The sequence below is a fragment of the Bombina bombina genome, chromosome 2, assembly GCF_027579735.1.
Source record: "Bombina bombina isolate aBomBom1 chromosome 2, aBomBom1.pri, whole genome shotgun sequence".
In the NCBI taxonomy this organism is placed as follows: domain Eukaryota; kingdom Metazoa; phylum Chordata; class Amphibia; order Anura; family Bombinatoridae; genus Bombina; species Bombina bombina.
This window is the reverse complement of record NC_069500.1, coordinates 17,832,618-17,853,425: the sequence shown is the minus strand read 5'-3', so window position 1 is coordinate 17,853,425 and position 20,808 is coordinate 17,832,618. Positions and strand designations below refer to the sequence as shown.

The 20,808-nt window shown below is 36.6% G+C and overlaps 1 protein-coding gene across 3 annotated transcripts in view; it reads left to right on the top strand.

Annotated features, from left to right (window-relative positions):
- Positions 1 to 20,808, top strand: part of LOC128648369 (complement component receptor 1-like protein) — a 142,596-nt gene that overhangs the window by 43,448 nt on the left and 78,340 nt on the right. Inside the window, exon 2 of one of the 3 annotated variants that reach the window (XM_053700973.1) lies at positions 17,165 to 17,278. The exons of the other annotated variants lie outside the window; for them this stretch is intronic. The gene's annotated coding sequence lies outside the window, so the exon portion shown is untranslated. The remainder of the gene's footprint in view (positions 1 to 17,164; positions 17,279 to 20,808) is intronic. 3 annotated transcript variants of the gene reach the window in all.

The window sequence follows — 20,808 nt, the reverse complement described above, 5'->3', positions numbered from 1 at the left end:
ATAAAAAAAAAAAAAATATATATATATATATACACATTCATTTCTATGCAGTATCTTGTATTTTTCATCTTTTAGCTCCATCTATATATATATATATATATATATATATATATATATATATATATATATATATATATATATATATATATATATATATATTTCAAACATGGGATTATTACAATTTCCATTCAATCTATTACAGATTTGAATTTATTTTTTGTATATATATATATTCAATACAGCAATTACCCCTTTAATATAATATGTCCCGTCTCAATATATATATATATATACATATATGGGTTATTTGAATTATTTCAAACACACACATGAAAAACTGGCCTCATTCCTTTTGCACAATGTATTTATTTTTATGTTGTCTTTTAACAATGGTTCCAAGAGTACAATTTAAAAACATGTGTCTCTGCAAGCCAATTTTTTACTGTCTCACTCTACAAACAGAATTAATTAACAAGTCTATACTAATCACTATGTAGTCAGAATTTTACCTGTTTATCTAGCTTATAAACCCAGGATGTTGTCTTCATAAACAGCAGGGATCATTTTACGAGTAGTTGTAAAAAGTCACAATTTCCTGAACCTGTTTGTAATTTCAAACATACCCAGACGGATCATATGGGCATGTATCCTGATTTAGGCACTAGAATGTTGTTTTTGACACAGCAGGGGGTGAGCTTCAAAAGCTATGCTAACTTTCAATTAGGATAAACATGTCTTCACCCAGCCAAAACCATCTGGCAAGGGGTGTTGGGACCCACAGTGGACTAGAAACTGTTGTCAACAACCTCATATCTAATTAATCCTGTGGTCTCATCAACCATATACAGTGTATAAAAAAAACTATATATATATATATATATATATATATATATATATATATATATATATATATATATATATATATATATATATATATATATATATATATATATATATACATATATAAATATTCATATACTCTGACATTGATAAAAATGTAAAGACTTTACAAAATGTAACCTCTTACTCCCATGACAGGGCTTCTCATACACTGATCCAATCAGCCAATAGGATTGAGCTTGCATTCTATTGGCTGTTCCAATCAGCCAATAGTGTAATGGATATAGTAAACCAAGCGCTAAAGATACCTAAAGCTAACTTCCAAAGCAGTCCCCTAGCGGACTGTGAGAAACAATAAACAACAAGGATGGAAGGGAGCACTAAAAGCTGAATAGGAAAAATGATCTAAAATGGGTCTAATCGTAAGTACATAAAAACACAAGTTTAATTGGATGAGTCTATAAAAATGAATCAGAATGAAATTCGGCTAAAAATGACAGCAGCCTAAGGATATTTTAAAAGCTTAAAAGTAACATGGATCCATGATACATATAAAATAAACAATAATACAATAAAACATATGATGGTGACAACAGAAGATATTGGATGATAAAACCAATCCTATAAAATTCTAGGGATACTTTCTGGGAACTCCCTTAGAGTAAATGCTAAACAATGAAATGCTAAACAGTGAAATGAACAATAAAATGATGGATAGTGATACAAAACATATGGGTTAGAATATAAAGTTATACATCAGTGTAAAAAATGAACAGACAGAGTAAAAAATGGGTGTAAAATGTCCAAAAAGTGTCCAAAAAATGTCTATGAGTCCAAAAAATCCAAAAATCCAGTATAGTCTATCCAAACAAGTGTATGAAATCAAATAGAATCTTGGATGACGTAATTTAAAGGAACCTTCATTCAGTGTTAGCCATTGGATGAAGAGGATGCTCCATGTCGGATGTCTTGAAGATGGACCCGCTCCACACTGGATGGATGAAGATAGAAGATGCCATCTGGATGAAGACTTCTGCCCGTCTGGATGATGACGTCGGCAATGTTGGGGGCAGCAGATTAGGGGTTCATAAGTATAATGTAGGTGGCGGCGGTGTCCGGATCGGCAGATTAGGGGTTAATAATTATAATGTAGGTGTCGGCGATGTCGGGGGTGGCAGATTAGGGGTTAATAAGTGTAAAATTAGGGGTATTTAGACACGGGTTCATGTTAGGGTGTTAGGTGTAGACATAAAATTTATTTCCCCATAGGAATCAATGGGGCTGCCTTAAGGAGTTTTACGCTGCTTTTTTGCAGGTGTTAGACTTTTTTCAGCTGGCTCTCCCCGTTGATTCCTATGGGGAAATTGTGCACGAGCACGTTACACCAGCTCACTGCTGACTTAAGCAGCACTGGTATTGGAGTGAGGTAATGAGCAAAATTTTGCTCAACGCTCATTTCTAGTCTTTTAACGATGGGTTTGTAAAAACCTGTAATACCAGCACTGTGTGTAAGTGAGCGGTGAGGGAAAACTGCTCGTTAGCACCGCATAGCCTCTAACGCAAAACTCGTAATCTGGGCCATAGTTTGTAATATTTATAGTAGTGTTAGGGGGCGTTACATTTTGGGGTTAGTAGTTTAAATTCGTTTTTTGCAATGTGGGAGGCTTGCGGTTTAGCGGTTAATAGTTTAATTTAGTATATTTCATTGTGGGGGGGGCTTTTAGGTTTTCGTGATTAGTAAAATAAAACCTAACCTGCTTTACACTAAAAACTTACATTACAATAAAATAAAATTAATTACATTATTAAAATACAATTTTCTAAATTACAAAAAAAATAAACACTAAATTGCAAAAAATAAAAAACGAAATTATCAAAAATAAAAACAAATTACTCCTAATCTAATAGCCCTATCAAAATAAAAAAGCCCCCCCAAAATAAAAAACCCTAGCCTACAACTAAACTGCCAATGGCCCTTAAAAGGGGGCTTTTGTGGGGCAAAAAATCAGCTCTTTTACCTGTAGGATTGAGCTTGCATTCTATTGGCTGATTGATTCAGCCAATAGGATGAAAGCTCAATCCTATTGGCTGCTTGCAATAGCCAATAGGATTTTTTCCCCTTGAATTCCTATTGGCTGATAGAATTCTATCAGCCAATCGGAATGTGAGGGATGCCATCTTGAATGACGTACCTTAAAGGAAAACTTCATTCTATGTTGACCATCAGAAGAAGAGGATGCTCCACGCCGGATGTCTTGAAGTTGGACTTGCTCCTTGCCGGATGGATGAAGATAGAAGATGCCTTCTGGCTAGGCTGACCATATTGCCACTTTAAAAAGGGACACATATGAAAAATACATATGTCAGGGCTGTTTAAAGAAATGGTTTGGAATAATGTTCCATTATGAGAACCCTAACTTATGTATTTTTCATGTGTGTCCCTTTTTAAAGCGGCAATATGGTCAGCCTACTTCTGGCTGAAGACTTCTGCCCGCTTGGATGAAGACTTCTGCCGGCTTCGATGAGTACTTCGGCCTGCTTGAATGAAGACTTCTGCCTGCTTGGATGAAGCCTTCTGCTGCCTGGATGAGGATGGATGTCCGGTCTTTGAAAACTGTGGATCATCGGGGGTTAGTGTTAAGGGTTTATTGGGTGGGTTTTATTTTTAGCTTAGGGTTTTGGCAGTAAAGGAGCTAAATGCCCTTTTAAGGGCAATGCCCACCCAAATGCCCTTTTCAGGGCAATGGTTATCTTAGGTTTATTTAGGTTTTTATTTGGGGGGTTTGGTTGTGTAGGTGGTGGGTTTTACTGTTGGGGGGTTGTTTGCATTTTTTTTTAACAGGTAAAAGAGTTGATTTCTTAAGGGCAGTGTAGGCTAGTTTTTTTTATTTTGGGGGTGCACTTTTTTATTTTGATAGGGCTATTAGATTAGGAGTAATTCATTTTTATTTTTGATAATTTCATTTTTTATTTTTTGTAATTTAGTGTTTATTTATTTTTGCAATTTAGATAATTGTATTTTATTAATTTAATTTATTTAATTTTATTGTAATGTTAGGTTTTAGTGTGAGGCAGGTTAGGTTTTATTTTATAGGTAAATTAGTATTTATTTTAACTAGGTAGCTATTAAATAGTTAATAACTATTTACTAACTAGTCTACCTAGTTAAAATAAATACAAACTTACTTGTGAAATAAAAATAAAACCTAAGATAGCTACAATATTATAACTATAAGTTATTTTGTAGCTATCTTCGGTTTTATTTTATAGGTAAGTTTGTATTTAGTTTTAAATAGGAATTATTTAGGTAATAATTATAAGTTTTATTTAGATTTTTTTGAATTATATTTAAGTTAGGGGTGTTAGGGTTATGCTTAGGGTTACATTAGGGTTATGCTTAGGGTTAGGCTTAGGGGTTAATATATTTATGTAGTGATGTGGGAGGCCAGAAGTTTAGGGGTTAATAGGTTTATTATAGTGGCGGTGTGGGTGGACGGAAGATTAGGAGTTAATAATATTTAAATAGTGTTTGCGATGTGGGAGGGTGGCGGTTTAGGGGTTAATAATTTTATTATAGTGGCAAAGATGTTGGGAAGTGGCAGAATAGGGGTTAATACATTTTTGAAGTGGCGCGATGTCTGGAGCCACAGATTAGGGGTTAATAATTTTATTTTAGTGTTTGTAATGCAGGAGGGCCTCGGTTTAAGGGTTAATAGGTGTTATGGGTGTTAGTGCACTTTGTGACAGTTTAGTTATGAGTTTTATGGTACAGCTTTGTAGCGTAAAACTCATAACTACTGACTTTAGATGGCGGTACGGATCTTGTCATTTTAGACTGTACCGCTCACTTTTTGGCCTCACGGCAAAACTTGTAATACCGGTGCTATGGAAGTCCCATTGAAAAAGGACTTATCTTAAAGTGTGGTACTGACGTTGCATGGCGGCCAAAAAGGTGTGCGGTACACCTATACCTGCAAGACTTGTCATAGCAGCAGTAGGGAAAAAGCATCGTTATGAAGCATAACAATGCTTTTTCACTCATAACGCTAAACGCGTAATCTAGCTGAAAGTTAATAATCCTTTTCAAATCTGGATTTTAATTTTTTTTTGCTTTTGAGGTATTTTCCTATTCAATATACTATCTGTATTATATTCTAATGGTTATTCTGATTCCCTCTTGGGACTGTACTACTATTTCTAAGAAAATTGGTACTTGTTTTCAGGATTCTTTAGAATTTGAATATAACCTATTTTTAGCTCAGCTTTATCTGTGGCTGACTTTACTGTTCTCTCAACCTTTGTTGAACAGTTAGCATAAGCAGTTTCAGTTTCTTAAGTATAAATCTCTGTTTATTTACTTTAGATGTATTCATTTAATTATGTTAACTATATTTATTTTTATGATTTCAAATATATTTTATTATCTCTCTCTTGTTAGGGTAATAATTTATTTGATTTCTATTATCTCCACTATTTCTGGAGGTTTAGAGTTTGTTCTGCCCTACTTTTAGTCCGGTGATGTAGTTCAGTTGGGGAATGACCTGACTACAAATGCTTGTTCTAGATCTAAGGATTCATTTCCCAGCAGGGTTAATACAGCCCTTTGGCCTTTGAGGTCAATTTATTGTGTACCATTTATTTGGGTAATAATAACTACTGTTTTTATCAGCTGCTAATTTGGTTAACTCCAAGTGTAAGCACTGAAGAAGCATTTTTTTGTATCCTTCTGGGAGAAAAATGCTATATAATTACTAGTTATTAGACTGCATGGAGGTGTGGTTCTCAAGCCAGTCCTTCTGGTGAGGGGCAGATTAAATTGTTTTTGGATGAACTCAGTCCAAATTCTATATTATTCTTAGGGTTTGAATAGATTTTTAGAATGAGACCTTCTATGGAAAGAATCTTTCTTTGTTAGTACACTCTGTGAATTTTTTCAGAAGTGATTATGCCAGTTCTTTTGGCAGGAACAGGATTTGGGTTTCTATTCTATTCTTTGTCCCTAAGAAGAAAGGTTTATTCTGTCCATTCTTGGATCTGAAGACTTTTATATTGTTAGAGTCTCAACTTTTAAGTTAACAATTATAAGGATTTCAAAATCATATTGGAACAGTGTCATGTGTTTCTAATAGCATCAGCATGGCTTCACAGGTTTGTTATGTGGATCTTTTTCAGATGTCCAAGTTACCATCCTTGGACACTTTTTTTTGGTTAGCCCTCTTGTTCTGGGGGCTATTGTTCCATTGGGATCCCAAATTATTAATTTGGGGGTATGGAAATTGATTAGTGTTAAGTCATAGTGGTTTCTCTGATTTAGTTCGTATCACTATGTTGCAGGCTTATAAGTTTGTTTCGAGGAACATGTATTATCAGGTTTGGAAAAACCTATATTTTATAGTGTTCTTTTCATAAATTCTTTTCTCATTCTTTTACAATTTGCTAGGATTTTACAGTTTTTCTGGATTTTTTGAAGGGACAAATCTCTGTTCTTTCTGTTTTATTTTCTAGAAAGCTTGTTTAAACTTCCTGATATTCACTGTTATGTTCAGGCTTTGGTTGGTATCAAGCCTGTTCATTTATTAATTTCTCCTTTTTGGAGTCTTATTTGGTATGAAGATTATCACTTTCTTGGAAAGTGTTGTTTCTTTTGACTATCTCTTCTGCTACAAGAGTTTCTGAGTTATCAGCTTTTTCTTGTGTTTCTCCTTATCTGATTTTTTTAATCTAGAAAATGTTGTTTTGTGGACTTCTTTTTTTCCTAAGGTTATGAATTTGAACAACATTACTAGAGAAATTGTTGTTCCTTCTTTGTGTCCTAATCCTAAAGAATTATTTGAGAGTTCTTTACATCCTTTGGATGTGGCAAGAGCTTTATAATTCTATATCAAGTTTACTAAGATTTTTTGAAGACTTCTAGTGAATCTAATCTATCTGTTGTTTTTCTGGTTCCAGAAAAGGTTAGGAAGCCTCTGTCATTTCTTTGGCATCCTAATTAAAGCTTTTGTTTTTTCAAGGCTTATTTTGAGGCAGGGCAGGCTCCGCCTCAGAGTTTATACTCAGCTCATTCTACTATGTTCAGTCACCATTTCTTGAGCTTTTTTAGAATGAAGCTTCGGTTGATCAAATTTGCAAATCAGTAATTTGGTCTTCTTTGCATACTTTTATTGTTTTTACCATTTTGATGTATTTGCTTCTTCTGAAGCAGTGTTTGGTAGAAAAAGTTCTTTAGGCAGCTGTCTCAGTTTGATTCTACTGCTTTTGATTTAAGTATTTTCAAGGATTATTTTATCCCTCACTCTCTAATCCCATACGTCATTAGCTCATGGACTCTTGCCAATTACATGAAAGAAAAAATAATTTATGTTAGAATTTACCTGATAAATTAATTTCTTTGATATTGGCAAGAGTCCATGAGGCCCCCCCTTTTTATGTTTTTTTTTTTGTTAGCCCTCTTGTTCTGGGGGCTATTGTTCCATTGGGATCCCAAATTATTAATTTGGGGGTATGGAAATTGATTAGTGTTAAGTCATAGTGGTTTCTCTGATTTAGTTTGTATCACTATGTTGCAGGCTTATAAGTTTGTTTCGAGGAACATGTATTATCCGGTTTGGAAAAACCTATATTTTATAGTGTTCTTTTCATAAATTCTTTTCTCATTCTTTTGCAATTTGCTAGGATTTTACCGTTTTTCTGGATGGTTTGGATATGTTTCTCTGCAAATTTTTTGAAGGGACAAATCTCTGTTCTTTCTGTTTTATTTTCTAGAAAGCTTGTTTAAACTTCCTGATATTCACTGTTTTGTTCAGGCTTTGGTTGGTATCAAGCCTGTTCATTTATTAATTTCTCCTTTTTGGAGTCTTATTTGGTATGAAGATTATCACTTTCTTGGAAAGTGTTGTTTCTTTTGACTATCTCTTCTGCTACAAGAGTTTCTGATTTATCAGCTTTTTCTTGTGTTTCTCCTTATCTGATTTTTTTAATCTAGAAAATGTTGTTTTGTGGACTTCTTTTTTTCCTAAGGTTGTGAATTTGAACAACATTACTAGAGAAATTGTTGTTCCTTCTTTGTGTCCTAATCCTAAAGAATTATTTGAGAGTTCTTTACATCCTTTGGATGTGGTAAGAGCTTTATAATTCTATATCAAGTTTACTAAGATTTTTGAAGACTTCTAGTGAATCTAATCTATCTGTTGTTTTTCTGGTTCCAGAAAAGGTTAGGAAGCCTCTGTCATTTCTTTGGCATCCTAATTAAAGCTTTTGTTTTTTCAAGGCTTATTTTGAGGCAGGGCAGGCTCCGCCTCAGAGTTTATACTCAGCTCATTCTACTATGTTCAGTCACCATTTCTTGAGCTTTTTTAGAATGAAGCTTCGGTTGATCAAATTTGCAAATCAGTAATTTGGTCTTCTTTGCATACTTTTATTGTTTTTACCATTTTGATGTATTTGCTTTTTCTGAAGCAGTGTTTGGTAGAAAATGTTCTTTAGGCAGCTGTCTCAGTTTGATTCTACTGCTTTTGATTTAAGTATTTTCAAGGATTATTTTATCCCTCACTCTCTAATCCCATACGTCATTAGCTCATGGACTCTTGCCAATTACATGAAAGAAAAAATAATTTATGTTAGAATTTACCTGATAAATTAATTTCTTTCATATTGGCAAGAGTCCATGAGGCCCACCCTTTTTATGTTTTTTTTTGGTTAGCCCTCTTGTTCTGGGGGCTATTGTTCCATTGGGATCCCAAATTATTAATTTGGGGGTATGGAAATTGATTAGTGTTAAGTCATAGTGGTTTCTCTGATTTAGTTTGTATCACTATGTTGCAGGCTTATAAGTTTGTTTCGAGGAACATGTATTATCCGGTTTGGAAAAACCTATATTTTATAGTGTTCTTTTCATAAATTCTTTTCTCATTCTTTTACAATTTGCTAGGATTTTACCGTTTTTCTGGATGGTTTGGATACGTTTCTCTGCAAATTTTTTGAAGGGACAAATCTCTGTTCTTTCTGTTTTATTTTCTAGAAAGCTTGTTTAAACTTCCTGATATTCACTGTTATGTTCAGGCTTTGGTTGGTATCAAGCCTGTTCATTTATTAATTTCTCCTTTTTGGAGTCTTATTTGGTATGAAGATTATCACTTTCTTGGAAAGTGTTGTTTCTTTTGACTATCTCTTCTGCTACAAGAGTTTCTGATTTATCAGCTTTTTCTTGTGTTTCTCCTTATCTGATTTTTTTAATCTAGAAAATGTTGTTTTGTGGACTTCTTTTTTTCCTAAGGTTGTGAATTTGAACAACATTACTAGAGAAATTGTTGTTCCTTCTTTGTGTCCTAATCCTAAAGAATTCTTTGAGAGTTCTTTACATCCTTTGGATGTGGTAAGAGCTTTATAATTCTATATCAAGTTTACTAAGATTTTTTGAAGACTTCTAGTGAATCTAATCTATCTGTTGTTTTTCTGGTTCCAGAAAAAGTTAGGAAGCCTCTGTCATTTCTTTGGCATCCTAATTAAAGCTTTTGTTTTTTCAAGGCTTATTTTGAGGCAGGGCAGGCTCCGCCTCAGAGTTTATACTCAGCTCATTCTACTATGTTCAGTCACCATTTCTTGAGCTTTTTTAGAATGAAGCTTCGGTTGATCAAATTTGCAAATCAGTAATTTGGTCTTCTTTGCATACTTTTATTGTTTTTACCATTTTGATGTATTTGCTTCTTCTGAAGCAGTGTTTGGTAGAAAAAGTTCTTTAGGCAGCTGTCTCAGTTTGATTCTACTGCTTTTGATTTAAGTATTTTCAAGGATTATTTTATCCCTCACTCTCTAATGACTCTTCTGTGGACTTCCACATCTTGGGTATTTCTAGCCCATACGTCATTAGCTCATGGACTCTTGCCAATTACATGAAAGAAAAAATAATTTATGTTAGAATTTACCTGATAAATTAATTTCTTTCATATTGGCAAGAGTCCATGAGGCCCACCCTTTTTATGTTTTTTGTATAAAAGCACAATTATTTTTCCAGTTCCTTTTTTTGTATGCTTCTCTACTCCTTATTTTATCACCCCACTACTTGACTATTCATTAAACTGAATTGTGGGTGTGGTGAGGGGTGTATTTATAGGCATTTTGAGGTTTGGGAAACATTGCCCCTCCTGGCAGGATTGTATATCTCATATGTCACTAGCTCATGGACTCTTTCCAATATGAAAGAAATTAATTTATCAGGTAAGTTCTTACATAAATTATGTTTTTTAGCCAGAACACAAAACTTGTAATGGCTGCGCTATGGAAGTCCCATTAAAAAAACGTAATTTTTATGTGTGCTGGACTGACGTTGCGGTACAGGCTAAAAGGCTTGCAGTACAGCTATACCGACAAGACTTGTAATGGCTGCGGTGCTGTTTTAATGCTGAAATGACCATTTTTTCAGTGCTAAAAGAAAAACGCACAACTTTTAATCTACTTGACAGAGCACAAAGACAAAGAATGTGAACAGGCTTTCGCAGAAATTGAGTTAGGTGTAGAAGCAGATAAAGTCAAATTTAAATTAGATACTGGTGCTCAGGTAAATATAATTCCTACCAACAGATTTAAAAATCTCTTCAGCACTGTAGCACTGAAGCTCACAGCATGCCGTCTTACAGGCTATGGTGGTAAGCCGCTTGATGTTAAAGGGACCTGTCCGTTAAAATGTAAATACAAAGACACTAAAACTGTGCTTGAATTCTACATTGTCAACACACACTCCCTACCTATACTTGGTTTGGGAGCATGTCTAGACATGGGGTAAATTAAGCTTGTCTTCTCGGTGTGTGTATATGTAGATAAACCCTGTGCTATAATACAGGAATTTTCTGATCTTTTTCAAGGCATTGGACAGTTTTCAGGTGAATGCACTATACACCTACTCCCCACAGCCATCCCTATTTTATACCCACCCAGGAGGATTCCATTAATGCTGCGTAGTCACCTCAAGGAGGAGCTAGACAATATGAAAAAAAGGGTATTATTGCGAAAGTGTTTGAACCCACTGACTGGGTCAATGCCCTGGTAGTTGTGGAAAAATCCTGAACTGGAAAACTCAGGGTTTGTTTAGATCCCAGAGACTTGAATAAAGCAATCAAGAGGCCACATTATCCTCTTCCAACTTTGGATGACATCACCCCAACACTTGCTGGAGCACAATTCTTCAGTGTACTGGATGCAAAATCTGGATACTGGGCGATTAAACTCTCAGAAGAATCATTCAAGCTAACAACATTTAATACAGTGGCCGGAAGATACAGATTTCTCTGTTTACCCTTTAGACTGATTTCAGCTCAAGACAAATTTCAGAGAAAGATTGATGGGACTTTTGAAGGGCTTGAGGAAGTGACAGCCATTGTTGATGACATACTTGTGTTTGGAAAAACAAAAGAGGAACATGATGCAAACTTGCACGCTGGACTGAAGAGAACCCCTGTGAAAAAGGAGTATGCCTTAACCCAGAGAAAAGTGTGATATGTGTCTCAGAGGTCAGTTATTTTGGGCACAAGCTAACACGTGAAGGCATCAAACCTGATCCAGAGAAGATCAATGCCACAAAAGATATGCGTCCTCCCAAGAACATATCAGAGCTGGAGACAATTCTAGGTATGGTTAATTATCTGTCCAAGTTCGCACCAAACATCTTAGATTGATGCGCCATTGAGGCAGCTTCTGAAACAGACAAATTAGTTTGTATGGGACGAAACTCACAAAAAAGCATTTGATAAAATGAAAGAGCATATTACAAAAGAAGCTGGTCCCATTCTATGTTACTAAGATCCTAGCAAAGAGCTCTGCCTGCAGGTTGATGCGTAAAAGAGTGGCCTAGGTGCTGTATTGCTCCAAGAAAGTAAGCCAATTGCCTATGCTTCTAAATCTTTCACACCAACAGAAGAAAACTATGCTCAAATTGAGAAGGAGTAATATGCTGTTTGGATGGAAACGTTTTCACACGTATGTCTATGGCAGAAAGATTGTTGTTGAATCTGACCACAAACCTTTATTACCCATAATGATGAAACCCCTTGCAGCTGCACCGCTACACATTCAGAGAATGATCTTGCAGCTACAGAGGAATGCCATTGAAATAGTACATCTTTTAGGAAAATATATTCCGATAGCCGACACTATATTCCGATAGCCGACACCCTGTCCAGAAAATTAATACCATACAGACTCAAATCACTGAATGAAGGAATGGATGCACAGATTCACACAGCCATAACCAATCTCCCTATTAGTGACAGGAAACTGACTGACATTCGAACAGCTACAGAACAGGATCCTCAACTCATTATGTTGAAAAACATAATCAAATCTGGGTGGCCTAACGTAAGGAGAAGATGTCCTTCCAGCCTTGTTGAATACTGGAATCACAAAGATGAAATTTCAAAGATTGAAGGGATCCTATTCAAAGGTAAGAAAATCATTGTCCCAGGTGTGCTGAGGCCAAACCTGCTAGAGCGTATACACACTGGGCATATGGGAATTGAGAGGAGTAAGCAAAGGGCAAGAGAAATATTATTTTGTTCAGGAATGAAGGATATGGTAGAAAAATGTCCTATGTGCCTAGAACGGCGAAAGTCTAACCGTAAAGAGCCCATGATCTCTCATCAGATTCCAGAGCGTTCATGGCAAATCATGGCAACAGATCTTTTTATGTGGAATGGTCAGGACTACTTAATCGCTGTTAATTACTACAGCAAATTTTTTTGAATTAGAAAGACTCATAATCTGCAAGCTAAAGGCTATATTTGCAAGACATGGTATACCTGAAATGGTCATTTCAGATAATCGTCCACAATATAAATCATGTGACTTTGAAAAGTTTGCAGCTCATTGGGACTTTGCACATGTAACATCCAGTCCCCATCATCCACAAAGCAATGATGCAGAAAAGACAGTGCAAACAGCAAAGACCATACTAAACAAAGCAAACGATGAAGGAAAGGACCCGTACCTCAGCCTGCTGGAACACAGGAATACCCCTGTTGATGGATTCAAGTCTCCCCCACAATTGCTCATGAGTAGACGTCTACGTTCTATCCTGCCTACAACTCGGGAACAACTGAAGCCTCAGGTAGTTGATCAAAAATGTGTGCGTGTCTAAAGAGAACATAAACAAGCTAAACAAAGACATTACTATAATCGCACTGCACAGCCTTTGTCTACATTGACACAATAAAATACTATTTGTTTTCAGCAAGCCACTGGTCAATGGGTGCCTGCCACTATTCTGCAGTCTGCAGACAAAAAAAAGATCTTACCTCATCCGATCCAGCGATGATCAAGTTCTCCGTCGCAACCGACAACACCTAATGGAAACTAAAGAACCACAACTAGAAGTACATGAGCCAACCCTTGAGATCCCAAGCACAACCACAAATACACCTGCAATCCCAGAACAACTGAAAGAAGACACTGACCACACTGAAACAAGCACAGCAGGTTTTCAATTCACACGTTCTGGTCGTATGGTGAAAGCTAGAAACATTCTGGACCTATAATGTAAAATATAAATGTGATATTCTAAAATTTAAAAAAAAGGGAGATGTAATGTTATTAACATGTCATGTGATGTGTTTGTTAATTTGCATACAGATTGTTGATTGGCTGTTGGTGTTTCTACCATATATGGTAACAAGTTCAGTTAGGATAATAAACAGTTAGTGACTAGATGCAGCTCTGTGTTCTCTGAGTTATTCCTTGGTAATTTTCAAAGAACAAGAGAGCACCAACGCCGTTAAGTAAAACAAAATTATTTATTTCAAAAGGTTAAAAAATGTTACAGGACAGCAGTACCCTGTAATTAGTTAGATCAAGTGTAGAAAAATTGGCTTACGCGTTTCAGCATATAGCCGTAGTCATAGCCTGTCATTTTGTAATACACTTCGGTTTAAAAAGTACTGCCTAAAATATTATTGGTTATCCAAACTCCACCTCTAACTAATTAGCCAATGCCAGGTTGGGATTTTGTTGTTAGTGTTCAGCACAGTCATTGATTGCGAAAACATATGTACACAATAAACCCTATTAACAGGGCATATGTGCTGACAAATAACAAAACAAAACTCAATATGAAAGATACATTGTGGATATAAGTGAATGATGTATTCTAAATAAACTGTGTGTCCTATTACCCTCCGTTAAGCTATGTTGCTATTATAGTGGGTAAGTTAGTATTACTCTCTTGTAACATATTCCCTAGTTACTCTCAATCCTTGTTGGAGTATAGCAACCATTATATATAGTAGTTGGTTGCTTGATACAATATACAAAATACTCGGTTAGTAAGGATAGGTACAATGTAACATAGTTAACTATTAGATTTCTTTGTTTTAATATTTGTGGGAAATTGTTGTAAGAAAGATATAGAATAGATAGGATGTTATAATTCTCAAAAAATGTCTGAGTATAATGGGAAAGGGGTGATTCTATGTTATCACTGTTTTGACTAGAGAGAAATTATTATATGAATATAAATAACAAGGACCTCAAAGGAATGGAATACTGTCTTCTTTCTTGTTCAGACTATAAAAATAATTGACACAGTTACCAAATTTATTCCCAGTAATTTATCAAGTCGTATTTGGAGTTCAGACCCTCTGGATATCGTGTTCTGAGTCCAAAATGCTTCTCTTTTAGCCAACAATTTCTCAATATTACCTCCTCTTTTGGGAAGTTTTACTTTTTCTATCGCACACCATCGCAAGGTGTGTATAGATCCCTTGTGTCTGTTTTTAAAGTGACATACCAATGGAGTGCTAGACTTTCCTCTTGTGATGGTTGATAGATGTTCCCTTATTCGGGATTTTATGTCTCTAGAGGTGAGACCTATATATTGCATTCCACATTCTATGCAATATAGTAGATATACAACCTCTGTAGACATACAGTTCATACATGACTTTATCTTAAAAGTTTCTCCTGTCACATTGGAGGAGAAAGTTTTTGTTCTAGTCAAATGTTCACATGGTTTACATTTATTATGCCCACAGGGGTACATACCATTATTGGTTAACCATGAAGAAGATCTGGCAGTCTCAGTTTTTAGCATTGTTGGGGACAGCAATGATCCCAATGTTGGACATTTTTTGGAGCTGCATCTAATACCTGTTTTGACAACTTCCACCAGTTTTTCATCAGCTTCCAAAATATGAAAGTGTTTCTTAATTATATTTACAATCTCAGGATATTGATTGCTATAATTGGTGGTAAAGTTGACCCCCTTAAACATTTCTTTGCCTGTGCCTTTTTCAGTTAGTAGGGATGACCTATTTATTTTGTCTACTTCTTTTCTCGCTTTCCTGATTACCATATTGGAATACCCCCTCTCTTTGAGTCTATTTTCCAAAGCAATTGCTTCCTGTGAGAAATCACTTTCAAGAGTACAATTTCTCTTCAGGCGAATGAATTCACCTTTAGCTACCGCATGAGCTGTATGCTTCGGGTGACAACTCTTACCATGAAGCAATGAGTTGCCTGTTATTGCTTTTCTATAATTTCCAGAATCTGGAATTACTAGAACTATGCATATACAGGAATTATTTCAAATTTGAAAAATCATTTTATCTACAACTAAAAGGCACAGCGATGGGGTCTAATATGGCCCCATCATATGCCAACCTGTTTATGGCAGAATTCGAAGAAAAAGACACTGACCTCTTTAAACACCGACAAGTTAAATACTTTAAGAGGTACATAGATGATTTATTCATTCTATGGTCAGGCACAGAGCAGGAACTGGATGCTTGGTTCCAGATGTTAAACTCAGTTTCAGCGGATTTACAATTCAAAATGATGAAGAGTCATACATCTGTGGATTTTCTGGATTTAAGAATTTATCTAAAAGCAGGGGTTTTGTGCACCACACTCTTCAAGAAGATTACAGATAGAAATTCTTTATTAGAAGCTACAAGTTGCCACCCACCATCTCTAAAGAATGCACTGCCCATCTCACAATTTAAGAGAGTAATCCGAAATAACAGCAGTCAAGAGTGTGCACAACAACAACTTCAGGAGATGAAATTAAGATTCCTGAATAGAGGTTATCCAGAAAAGAAGATTGAAAAGCATCTGGGACGGTTTACTTCTATGTCTCAGGGCGAGGCCCTACAGGCGAGTAGAACTCGGAAGCAAAACCAAAGAATGACGCTATCTACTGTGTACACCACCGACAAATACAACATGCATCAACTGGTGAGAAAGAATTGGAACATTATAGAGAGTGACAAAAGGTTACCTTTTAAAGGGACTTCACACCCACAGGTGGGATACAGAAGAGCAAGATCATTACGTGATATCCTGGTAAAAGTGGACCCCGTCCACAACTATACAAAAAAGAACTGGCTACAGACTTCCAAGCCTGGTTGTTACAAGTGTATGGGTTGCACTACGTGCAATGGTCTTTCTAATGCCAAATTTTTCACTCATCCTACAACCAACCAGAGATATACCATCCGACATAGAGTAACCTGCACGACCACACATATTGTGTATTTGTTACATTGTCCGTGCGGGTTATTCTATGTCGGAAAAACTATCGATGACCTCGCACCCGTATGGCAAATCACCGCACGGCCATTCGATTGGCAATCAAAAATCATGATTCAGAACAACCTGTTGCACGGCACTTTGCGCTGAAGGGCCATACGGTGGCGGACTTGAGATATGTGATCATTGATCACATACCACCACTTACGAGGGGTGGAGATAGAGATAGGATTTTGCTCCAGTGCGAATCCAGATGGATTTTTAATTTAGGTACTATTGTACCTGGTGGGCTTCATACCCACTTAGACTGGCACTGTTTTCTGTAGCACCCTATAATTTGATAGATATAGTTGGTCCAAGAGTCTATTAACAAATATAATTAGCAGTTCAACTAATGTGTAGATTAGACATTAGACAAGTATAGTTATGACAGATATTTGGACACTATAGGTTTAGGTATCATTATAGGGGTACTGTCAATTTAATGATAATATAGAGAAAATTCTCTTTAGGAACTAGGATTACAAGGGATTAATTAGTACTAGTGATTTTTAACCAAAAAGAAATGTGTTAATGTCGATGGTTAGCATTGGTCTATAGGCAAGGTAACATAATAAATGAAACTACGATTCAGCTCAGGGTTAACATAGATACAAAATAATATAAGTTAATATGTGATTTAGTATTTGAGTGAATATAAAAAGGTTAACAGGTTATTATTTTTGTGCTTAATGTATCATAAGTGTGTGGCTGTATCTTTATCCACTTACTCCATGTTAATGTTTTTAAACACGGTGATTTATTTTATTTTGTATAGCATGACGCTGTGTCTGGTTGTCATGCCGACGCTCTGGGCAGGCGCAGTGGTGCGGGCAGAACGCCGGTCAACTTCCGGTACAGTGACATGTTCAGTCGGTGGTGGGTATTTAAGGTAAGATATTTTGGATGTTATGTAAGGTTTGAGGACGGGGTTGGAATCCCCGAAAACGTCACCTATACTAATAAAAAGCTTGTTATGCTGTATAAGTTTTAGTCCCGGTGAGTGCTCCTTTTTTTGCTAAAAATTCTGAATGTTCTTTGGATGCACCCTGGGCGGCTGGGATATAAAGTGAGTGCAGAGTTCACCAGAGACTGTTATATATATATATATATATATATATATATATATATATAGAGCAAACAAAGAGGATAAAGTAAAGGGACTCCTGAGTATAAATGTTTGTGAAACCACCATGTGGATATCTATTCCATTCAACCCCTTTATACAGGCTTAAAAGACAGTTCAATGTACAAAGCAGCAATATCCAAACCCAAAAAGCACAAACATCCCCTCAAGCAATGATAGCAGGAATAAAGTTCATCAAAGTAGGCAGGTGAGTCTCATATAAGGCAATTGAGGATGCGTCACCCTCAAGTAGGCAATGCCGTGTTGCCACAGGATATCTATAATAGTACCCAAACAGCTAGTAGCTGTATAACTCACCCTTCTTGCTTGTAGTTTCAATCTTACAACCTGAATGAGAATGAGAAAATCCTGCTAGATGCTCCGTGATCCACGGCATCTGAAACAGCCCTGATGCCACTATCCAGCCAGTTCCGGTCATGTGATGGGCGTCGGGCGTCACAGCCAATGGAGTCAGTTAGCCTACCAGGAGGCTTGCAGAGTTCAACGTCGGAGGGGATGCCCAATGTCGAAAGGAATAGGGGGAGTGGAATAGAGGTACGCTCCTGATGCAGCCCAGAGCGCTGGAAAGACAGGCATCAAATGAGAAAAAGATATCCAGGCTGCAGTTTAAAAGCAAAGTCTTTATTAAATTCCACTTGGGATAAAAAAAATGAGAAGATGGGGGAACCAGCATAACAGTGTTACCAAAGATGTTCCGCTAACATGTTTCGGTAAGGACCGTAATCATAGCTAATTGGAAACTGGTGTGCTGGCTATTTAAAAGACAAAATCAACACTCATTGGACAAAGTTAAAAAAAAATGAAATGGTACACTGTTAATCATAAATCATAGTAAAGTGAAAGAACCGATACTCCCTGACATGTTAATACATAAATAAATAAACTCACAAATCACACCACAAAAGATAATCACTAAAGTGTGTGTTGCGAGCACTAAGAAAAAAGGAAATAACAATTAAAGATAACAACAGGGACATAGAAAACTCACAAAGATCAGATGTATATATATATATATTTATTACATCGCCGGAGCAATGTATAACTAAGAGTGGCCTGCTGGAATAACTACAACCCAAACACAGACATAGAGATAATATATTGTTTGTGTCTATTTCCTTCATTATACTCAGCATAAGGATCCCTTTCTAGTGACAGTATAAGTATCAAATGCGTATCAATGTACACGGGTAACAGTGACCCATATATATAGGGAGATAAAGCAGTGAATGATGCAACTACACTAATCTAAAATACTAAGTAAAGACACTAAATGAGTGTGGTGGGAAGAAAATTGTCATGGTGTAGAGAAATGTAAAGGTACACTACACTAAGATGTGAGTAAAAATGAAAAAAATGAAAAAAATTAAAAAAAAAAAAAAAAAGAAAAAAAGGGGGAAAAAAGGTAAAAAAAATTAAAATTATGAAAAAACCCTATCTATGAGAGGTGTATATAGAGAATACATTGTAATAACAAAATCCAGAAAGTGCTCGGCAAGCGTGAGAGGCAATGGTAATTATTTCCAATAGTTAATCAAATCGTATTCAGAGTTTAAACCCTCTGGTACTCTAGTACGCAGTTTAAAAATCCAAAACATCTCACGCTTGCCGAGCAACTGATTCCTGTCACCTCCTCTAGGTGGTGCCTTGACGTGTTCAATAGCCTGCCATCTAAGTGTGGCGTTACTCTTATTGTGAAAATTTCGAAAATGTTTAACCAAGGGGGTACTGGCTTCGTCCAGTTTAATTGTAGAAAGGTGGTTCCTAATTCTAGTGTTTACATCCGTGGTAGTGAGTCCTACATACTGTAGGTGGCACTCCATACAGTAAAGTAGGTAGATAACATAGGAGGATGTACAGTTGAGGCAAGAAGTTATCTTGAAGATCTCTCCAGTGACCTCTGATCTGAAATCATCAGAGATAATGATAAACTCACACGGTCTGCATCTCGATCTGCCGCACCTGTACATCCCCCTATGTTGCAACCAAGAACTCTGTCTATCAGGTTTCTTAATCAGAACTTCTGAGGGGGCCAGAATGTTACCCAAAGTCCTGTTCTTCCTATAGGAGCAACGTAAACCTCCCTCTACACAGCTAACAAGGCTATCGGCTGCAGAGAGTAAACTGAAATGTTTTTTTACAATCTTACAAATATCTCTGTAGTCCGTACTGAAATCCGTCACGAATGTGACTTTGTGTTGGGTATTGGTGTTCACACCAGTCTTAGCACGATTAGATTCTTTTAAAAGAGACTGCCGATCCAAAAGATCAACCTGTCTCTGTGCTCTGTCTACAATATGTCCAGAGTAGCCTCTTTCTCTGAGTCTATTTTGCATGTCTCTACTTTGTGCTTTGTAGGTATCACTGTTGCTGCAGTTCCGTTTAACCCTAATGAGCTGTCCCTTGGCTACTGCCATAGGGACATGTGCGGGATGGCAGCTTTTTGCATGTAGCAATGTGTTTTTCGATATAGGCTTCCTGTACATATTGCTAATGATTTTTCCATCATCCCCTGCAGTCAAAGTAAGATCCAAGTAGTTAATGGTCCTGGAGTTCATCTCAAATGTAAAACTCAGGCCAACATCGTTGGAATTTAGAAGACCAACAAATTCAAGAAGAGAGTCCTCAGATCCCTGCCATATGAAGAGTAAATCGTCAATGTAACGCCTATAAAAGGCGACACAGTGTCTATATAGATGTGGGACAGCTCCCACCAACCCATAAAGATGTTGGCGTATGAGGGCGCAAATTTGGCCCCCATAGCTGTCCCACATCTCTGGAGATAGTATTGCTCCCCAAAACGGAAATAGTTGTGAGTCAAGGCAAAACTGGTTGCCCTCACCACATATTTCACCAAATCACTATCCAGATCCGATAGGTTCTCCAACATAAAAGATAGAGCTTTCAGACCTTCCTCATGTGGGATAGTGGAGTACAACGACACCACATCTATTGTTAACCACATGTGCCTGTCAACATCCCAACAGAAGGTATCCACCAGATTTAATAAATCCTTGGTATCTTTTAGGTAACTCTGTAAGGAGGCAACTAGAGGAAACAGTATGCTATCCAGCCACTGGGACAGGTGTTCCAAAAGGGAACCTATCCCACTGACTATAGGCCTTCCCTGTACTTCAATTAGGGATTTATGCACCTTTGGAAGATGGTGGAAGATGGGCACTACCGGATGTTCCACCAACAAATATTCATATGTGTCACGGTCAAAGAACCCATCCTCCAAACCATCATCCAAAAGGCACTTAAGTTCTTTCTGAAAA